This window comes from Notothenia rossii (genome assembly GCF_949606895.1).
Source record: "Notothenia rossii genome assembly, chromosome: 8".
NCBI classification, from domain to species: Eukaryota; Metazoa; Chordata; class Actinopteri; order Perciformes; family Nototheniidae; genus Notothenia; species Notothenia rossii.
In genome coordinates this window covers 16,110,845-16,120,016 of record NC_136906.1, presented here as the reverse complement: position 1 = coordinate 16,120,016, position 9,172 = coordinate 16,110,845, and positions in this window count along the sequence as shown.

The window sequence follows — 9,172 nt, the reverse complement described above, 5'->3', positions numbered from 1 at the left end:
TTCTAGAACATTTTACATGGGGTGGCAAAGGGGGGGCAAGAGGTCATGCCAGGGTGGCTTGGGAGGTCGGACAGTACGTGGTATTTTATACTGTATATAACCTATTTATTGTTAATTCATGCCCTAACACAAGTGTTCTTAATGCACAAGAGAAACAAGGTGTTCAGACAAACAAGCAGGTGCCCTTTGAGTCCCCCAAGCTTACTTCAATAATTTTAAATGAAAGGAAACTACAAAATGTATTTTAAAGCAATTAATTGATGGAACAGGTTGTTTTGCATTACAATGTAAAACTAAATATATATATATATTTTTTTGTTTAAATTGGTTGTCTTAGTATTAGACAACAGACATATTTGCATGTCCTCACTAAGCATTATTACATATTAATTTAATATTAAACAAATCAAAATGGCCACTTATCCCAAAATCTTGCTGCTAATATGATCAGATATGCTTGTCAACTTTAACTGATCAAAAAGAAATTCTGAAAAAATAGTTGAATTATCTATGAAATTGCAATATCACCTCTTATACAAAAAGTTTAAATTAATAACTCAAATAAAACTCCAAACATCTTTCATTGTGTTTCAAAGCTCTTTTAGTTTTAAACCTGATGTTTATAAGCTTCTTAGTTTTTGCAACGGTCTGTAAATATACACAACTTTATAATAAAATGCACACATTTACCTTTTTCTAGACTAAAGATAGGTATGATCCTAAGTTAAAAACATATGAGGTTATCATGAGGTTGTTAAAATCGCAATTTATCAGTGGATGTTTGCTGGAACTACTTAACAGCTTGTTTCCTGACGGACACACACAGCGTGACTCCGGTCAGGTAGAGACCGGTCTCAAGTCAGCACCGCTGCAGACTCGCTGTTTGAGGGCTTGATAGCCCACTCCCCGTTCATACCGCTCCACACTCGTTGCTTTGGAACAGCCCTCAATATCGCGGACCCTCCGCGTGAACGTGCAAACGGAGGGGTAGGGTGTAGGGGTAGGGTTTAGGGGGCGGTTTGGGAATGGGCCTGAGTGTGTGTGCACTCACTGAGTGAGTGTGAGGTAGCACCATAGTTTCACCTAAAGACAAGTAGACTGCCACCCTAAATACTGGCCTCAGCCCTCTTTAGTTTTGGTGTACACAATTTTTTTTAATGACCGCCATATAAATAAATGTTGTAATAAAGACAACTTTCACTGAGACTACTTGTTTCCTAACCAATAATGCATCAACACTTTCCTGAATTTCAATTGTTTTTAATCACATTTAATTAGAAATAATTTATGTTTTGAAACATGTCTCTCTCTCACCCCGTCTAAATACACCACCCTGCCACAGTTGATTATACTTTTATCGAAATTATAGGTGATGTTAAAAACAGTAGCCTTGGTTATGGTGTGTTGCTTCTTTGTGCATGTCTAGGGGTGGCTGAGATGAGAACAATTGTTTTAAATGGATAAAGGTCCAAATAAGAGACAGGTTTAATTTGGTACTGCTTTACATGCCAGAGAAATGACCCATTCTGGGCAGAGAGCTGTACATGTCACATAGACGCACACATACATGAACTTTTAACCAGACGGGAGACAACTTTCATGATGCTGCTCTCCCTCCTACTACTTTATATTATTTTTATTTATCAATTCTCACATTAGTGGAAGAAAGAGGACCACTAATCTGTTTTTCTGATGTTTGATAATTTGTCTTCAAACAGGAAACTCCTCCAACTGCTTAGTATGAATACAAGACCGGGAAAATTAGGTAAAGAGAGGTAAACAGGGGATAAATGGAAGAGTGTTGTGCTAGGGAAGGCAAGGCGCACCTGGGTGGCTGGGGCTGAGTCAGGTCCGGCCTGAGACCCGGTCTGACTGCCCCTCTGTCTTGAAGGAGCCGTTGTTTGGCCATTTCTGGGATGGTGTGTTGTTCCTTAGAGACTGGGAGCAGCTGTCAGCACTGAGCAAGGTCATGGAAAGGTCTGGTCAGCTGGGCTTTGCACTAAAGGCAGGTGAACAGCGACCCTCATTTGCAGTCACCTAAAGTTGCCGGTATATTTGGTACTACATACACTGCAATCCAAATAAATATAATTGTATGATCCTTGTAATTGACAGTGTAAGGATTATTGATTTTATTCAACGGTTGCATGAGGAGCTTTATTCTGTGGCATTGTTGAAATGCTGTATATGAAGCAGCAACAGTTTACAATGTTGCCTTCTTCTACTACTTTAAATGTTGATGACCAGACTTCAATTGGTCATTAGCTCAACTTTAGCCATAAGCTCTGGGGCTCTGACGGAGGGGGACTGTCGTTGACTTCCCAATGGATCGACAAACGTGCTGTTGTAACACATGGGTTGCACCCATACATCAATAAATCTTGTTTGCTCTCTTCAAATCAATTATTTTGATCATTCTGACATGGGCTGTCTGAAAATTGCAACTGAGTTTGTCTTTTTTTAAACTGGCAGTTTTGTGTCATTCAAAGGGAGAGGAGAAGTTTTGATTTGGATTATACTTAGTCACACAATGCCACTCTGTCTCTCTCAGCTTCACTGTTTATCTTTAAACACTTAATATTCATGTTCAAATGTTAGATGCATACTGTGGGGATAAATCAAAACATATGTTAAGCAAAAAATATTGACTATATTCTACTGCACTCTGGTGTTAACAGCAAGAAGAGCAGTAAATAGTGATTCCACTTCTGTTTTTGAAAGCATGATTGGTACAGCAAAGTGATTTAAAACACACAAGACTCCCAGCAGCATCAGAAATTCATACTACAGGTTACATACATAAAGCTGTTCTTCACCTTCTATGTATACAACGTATATTAAATAGATCAACTATTATCAGGGAGTGTGTAAAGAGTGGCTACAGACACCCTAAACAACCAGTAGGAGTCACCAGTGCACCAACAATGACAAGAACTCTCTCCTCTCGTCCCAACCTTTTTTTAACTCTGAGTCAGAGTTAAAAACACAGTATGTCAGAGTCTCTGACATACTGTGTTACTAGGTACATTTACTCAAGTACAGCAATTAAGAACACTTTGTGAAGTTGTTACTTTATTCTTCAATCCCATTATGTTTCAGATGGGAATCCTGCACTTAAAGTAACTTTTCAGATTTGTGTGGTTCCCAGCCTTTTTGGATTAACCCCCCCTTGCAGTAAAACATGTTGGCACTCATGTTTCAGTTGGTGACAAGGGTGTGTCTTTTGCTAGGTAATTATACTCAAATCTACAGCTTGTGAATTTGAGGTGCAGTAAAACATGTTCGCACTCATGTTTCATATGTTGAGAAGGACATGTTTGATGCTGGGTAAATATACATTCAAATCTACAGCGTGTACATTTGAATTCATCCACAATGTTTATAGAGATTTACCCCTTTCTATCCTTCAACAAAAGAAAGGTTTTCAAACGATATGATTGGAGTGCAAAAAGGGTTCGTCGCCGGTTCGTGTCGCTACCAGTCCGCTGAAATGGCGCGTCAATCAACAGTAAGTTTTGCCCATTACTTGCCCAGTATTACTTTCAGGGGCGCCGCCAGGGATTTTGGGCCCCATGAAAATATATCACATTGGGCATCACCACCAGGCACAGGCCGCGCCAACCAAGCACAATGCTGTAACCACACCTCCAGAACACAACCGACTCATTTATGCTTTAAATAACTCTACCTGTACAGGCTTGCATCTATCTTGTAGTCCAATGCTAACTGCACAATATTTACTGACACTGAGCGGTGAAAATATAACACTGTGCCGGCTGCAAATTCTACTGCAACATTCTGCTGCAGTATAATTCACTATTTGATATAACACTAACATTCCTGACAATAGACCTCAATAGTCATCTTTTATTGGTGTACATGCCTTTTTAATAACATTTTTGAATGGAACATTCATAAATCTAAATAAATCTAACTTAAAGAGCCTGTGACAGAACCCAACAACTGTTGTGCAATGAAATAGTGGGCTACTAGTAATCTCGAACCGTCAGTTTAAAAAAGAAAAAGCGATACCGTTCCGATAAATATCAATAATTTCGAACATCGCGGGAAAATTCCTTCGACTCATTTTGAGGTTTTGGGGGAAGCCGGAAGTGACGTCAATGCGGGAACGCTTCACTGTGCGGCGAGAGAGCCAAACACGGACAATGTGTGTTGTCATGCGTAGAAATTGTGAATTACTGAGTTTAGGCACGTTAATAACGTTTTAATTAAGTTGACTACAGTATATTCATATTTGTCAGTGCTTTCATGTCAATTCGGCGAACATAAACATAAATGCTCGAGGTGAAGATGATGATTAAATTAGGATTAAAAATCAGTAGTGAGAGCTGCTGAATTTCCTCCCGTCGGATGTGATATAAAAACAAATCGATTATTTTTGTAAAATCAAGTGGATGAAACTACATTTATTAGTGCTTTCATGTCAATTCGGCGAACATATGATACATTAAATGATCGTGAGGATGATGATTTAAAAATCTTTTGTTTGAGCCGGTCTGCATTTCCTGATGAGAAAACAAACCTTAGCTTTTTTCAGTGGTGTAGTGTGCGTTGGACGCGGGGGTACGCCGTACTCCCACTTATTTGAAGCATGATTTCTTTTTTTAATAGTCTAATACAGGGGTCACCAACCTTTTTGTCACCGAGGGCTACTTCAAGGGTACTGAGTAATACGAACGGCTACTTGTTTGATACAAACTTCCTGAATAACATAATTGCACGGTTCACCTTTAATGATAATATTATTATTAATAATAATCAGAATACATATTAATTTACTGTATGTGAAGGACTGTGAAGGACATGTGAAGGATCACATGTTAATGTTAATTATTCCTCACAATCATTATTAACAATGATTTACCATTGCTATAGCAACCCCATTGTTTTGTTATGAAAATGTATCTATATTTATACACATTCTCGTGAGATCTATAATCGCTCTAGTTTCACCGCTGCTACCAGCTGTGTTTACTCGCATCATTCAAACAAGACGCGCTGGCTCGGGAGTTACAACTACAACAAAATGAACATATTTTACCGTGATTAAATTGTAATACACGTTTCTAAATGATGCCGAAGTAACAACATACTGATACCGGTTAGTAAAAACCATGAATTAATGCTTGACAAGTCTGCAGACAAGACGGCAGGCGAAAAACCTTTTAAAATGCTTGTTTTCTGAATGGAGATTGGGTCGACCAGGCTAAGCTAACGTTGTATATGCTCATTCCACACTCATAACAACGGCCTACAGACATAAATAAACCAGCGACTGTATTCGCCATGACACAGACAATCTGTCGTTTGTACTTGTTTAACTTTTGTCCAGTTTCTGAAAAGATATGAGGAGCTGTGATCTCTGTGTGCTGCTGATGTTTTCTGGTTGAACGTCAGTGGCAGGCTGAGATCCTCACCACTGCTCTGTGTGTGTGTGTGTGTGTGTGTGTGTGTGTGTGTGTGTGTGTGTGTGTGTGTGTGTGTGTGTGTGTGCGTGCGTGCATGCGCGGTGATGAGGCCCATGATCGTAGCTGCTCATGCTAGCTTGTCTCAGCTAAAGGTGGAACGGAGATTTGGTGCGTGGAGTTCAACTCTGAACCTATCTGGGGTCAGAGTTCAATTTCACGCACCAAATCTCCATTTCACTTACATATGTACATACAAAATGTGTGCTTTTAAAATGTTATATTCAATATTGTCATTTTAAAAATAAAAATGTATTCAATACATTTTTTTAGACGGAGCTCCATGGTGACTTGTGCTATTTTTAGAACATGCACGCGGGCGACCAATTTTCCCCCTGCGGGCGTGCCCGCGGGCACCGCGTTGGCTACCCCTGGTCTAATACATCTAAAATCATTGCCAGTGTTATCAGTTGCAAGTGTGTGTTTGTTGTAATAATGACGAAAACATAATAGGCAGATTTCACAGTAATTATAATAAAAACGTAGCTCAAGCATTTATGCAACTTGATTTGAAGCATGTGTGTGTGAGGGGCAGAACTGTGTGTGTACGGTGACCAGGTGTCCCGCACTGTGCGGGACTGCACACACAGCATTTTTATTATTTGTCCCGCGTCCCACACATTGAGACTATGTCCCACATTTGAGTGATAGTCGCGCAGAAAGGCCGGATCGGTTCGCTGACAGCCGGCACCGCCCTTTATTATTATATTGTCTAAACGGCATCATGTAAATTGCGCTGACAGGCGACACAGAGGTCCCCAAGCTCCCCCCCCCCCCAGTTGACAGTTCACGAGCGCGTCCATAGTGTCTCCCGTCCACCCACCACCCCGTCCACCCAGTAAAAACATCCCCACTACACCACTGGTTGTAGTAGTACACCAACATGGATTAAACGTGCGTTTTTTTCCCCACAATGTTGGGGAAATTAATGGATAAAATGCATTATTATTATTATTCCTGAACGGTGCAGCTGGAGCGCTGGGCCCGCAGTGACGTCACCCATAATTTGGCGGGACTTGAAGAATCCCCGAGAAGATCCAGGAAATGGTCAACATTGAAGGGCAGATTAATGGTTATCAAAGTACAAATATCCAAAATCAGTTCAGTAACGGTTTTCAAGGGGACAATATTTACTCAAATTGATGGGTTTGGATGATGGGGGAGAATCGTGTCACAGGCTCTTTAAATATACATGAAAATAAAGTGAACATTAACACCAATATTATCATTTATAAAATGCTACAACAAAAAATAAGCATAAGCAGCAGATTTTTTAAATTAAATATACATACCAACTACAAAATAAGCAGGTATTAAAGTGTAAACGGAAATGGAAGTGAAAAGGCCTGATGGTGGTGCTAAATCAGAGCCTGTTCTCAGTCTTTTTCTCATCATGCATCATCTGTGTAGTGATCCAATATCGTTACCATAGCCCTTTAACAGTTATTACGAGCCCTGGCTCAGCCTTACTCACCAAGAGCCCAGCGCCTAGCCTTGTTGTTACAGGCTAAGTCACTGATCAAGTCCTTGAAGTCCAGCTTTCTAGCCAACATGGGCAGCATGGCAAGACTGCAAAGCATTATGGGGGGACAGGGCTGCGGAGCCTAGAGACAGATCTGTTGGTCCTGGCACCAGGGGAGGGACAACTGCTGCTAAAAATGTACCTGCATTTATTAAATGTCAGCTAAAAGAGGAGTGAAATTAAAAACCTCAGCATTTTCTGTGAAGATATTAACAGTACTTAAAGGTGGGGTAGGTCATTTTGGAGAAACCGGCTCGAGTGCGCTAGAATTTGAAAATACACAACGGAAAAAATCTGCCACTTCCTTACAGAGCCCCTCCTCCAACACACACAAACGTGCACATGACCAATGAGGGCACGAGATAAGCTTCTGCACATATGGAAGGCTGACAGGCAGGTAGGCCATCCAGTTATTTTAGCCGGGCCGGCTCAAATGATTGGTCGTGCTTTTTACAGCGCCACAGCTTCCAAAGATGACATTTTTTATGGATTTTTTGTCAAAGCGCTTAAGATATTCATTGCTATCGGGATGTTAAGAGCATTCCATGGAATATAACAAAAAGTGTATCTCGAGCCGGTTTCTCAAACTTACCTACCCCACCTTTAATGACAGCAAAACATTAAAATTATTATTATTATTATTTACTAACAGACTAATTTCCACCACTCATGGACCACACCCACCTTTTCTTTTGAAAAACTGGGTGACATACTGTTGCCCTTTAGTCCCTCTCTCTTGTCTTTCTCTCCTTTCTTTTCTTTCTTGAAAGCCTGACTTTGTTAGTCGTTGAGACATCGTACACACGGAAGTACTAGCATCCCTGACCCTGCTCCTCACATGCTCTCACTAGTCTCTCTGCTAGAAAGGGCTGGTGTTGCACAGCGTTTGGAGGCAGGACCAAACCATTACATGTAAATAGAGGGGGGTGTTCGATGCTTTAGATAATTAACTTTTGGAAGAAAATAAGTTAAATGAATCATAAGTTTAGTGAGTACATCATCAATATGACGTTATATTAATGTTAATTATTGATGATTGATGAAAGGTTACTTAAACATTTTTTCTTAATGTTCTAACATTTTTTGGGGCCCCTGTCAGTCACGGGCCCTTAGAATCATCTTAACTTTTCACCCCCTTACGACGCCCCTGATTACTTTGAATATTATTATTGTGATTGAGGATTAAATCCGCTTTGAAGACCACCGTTTTATGTTGTGAAGTTTAGCGGCAAAATAACGTCAGTTAGCTAGCTAACGCTAGCTTTATTGAGTTTATGCTAGCTAAACAAAATAAGTAATACTGGGGAAGTAATGGGCAAAACTTACAGTTGATTGACGCGCCATGTCAGCGGACTGGTACACGAAACGTTAGCCCCGCAGTCTCCACCAGTCACCCGAGCCTCGTCGTAGTGATAGCTCCGCCCCTTCGCTCCAACCCCCTTCGCTACAACCCCCCTCCCTCCCCCCACATCTACAGGTGAAAATTACTTTTGCGACACATTTACCGCAAGAAGTGTAGCAAAAGTCAAGACCGCAGATTCATCGATTTATACTGCCACAGAGCAGATTTGTTAAGTTGTAATGACTGATTTGAGAGGTTGTAATAACCAAGTTGCAGTTGTAATGGAAAATATATTTAAAAAATATGTATTTCTCTGCAAGTGAACATTTCATCACTAACTTCATTTATTTTCTACAAGCTACAAAACTGACTTCAAATTGGTTCACAGTTACGTGGATATTTTATACAAGTGTAAATTTGGTTCACAGTTACGTGGATATTTTTTAAGATAATGGCAGGGGTTTACATTTCAGACACAAATGCAATTCAAATTGCATTTAAAGAGCAATAATTATCAATAAGACGTGATTAATGTACTCTGGGAGGAGTAACGTTGTGGGCCTCTTACAGGAAACAAGAGACTTAAGTTTCGTTTTCCTGTTTGTGTTAGGATATTTTATACAAGTGTAAATGTATGCACACAAACTCAAATTTATTTTCTGCAAGTGCTCACATCAGGTTTTACACGCTCTCGCATTTTGCACCATATCTACCTTCATAAAAGGACGACTTTAAAAGGGATTAGGATAATGGCAGGGGTTTACATTTCAGACACAAATGCAATTCAAATTGCATTTAAAGAGCAATAATAAATACATAAGA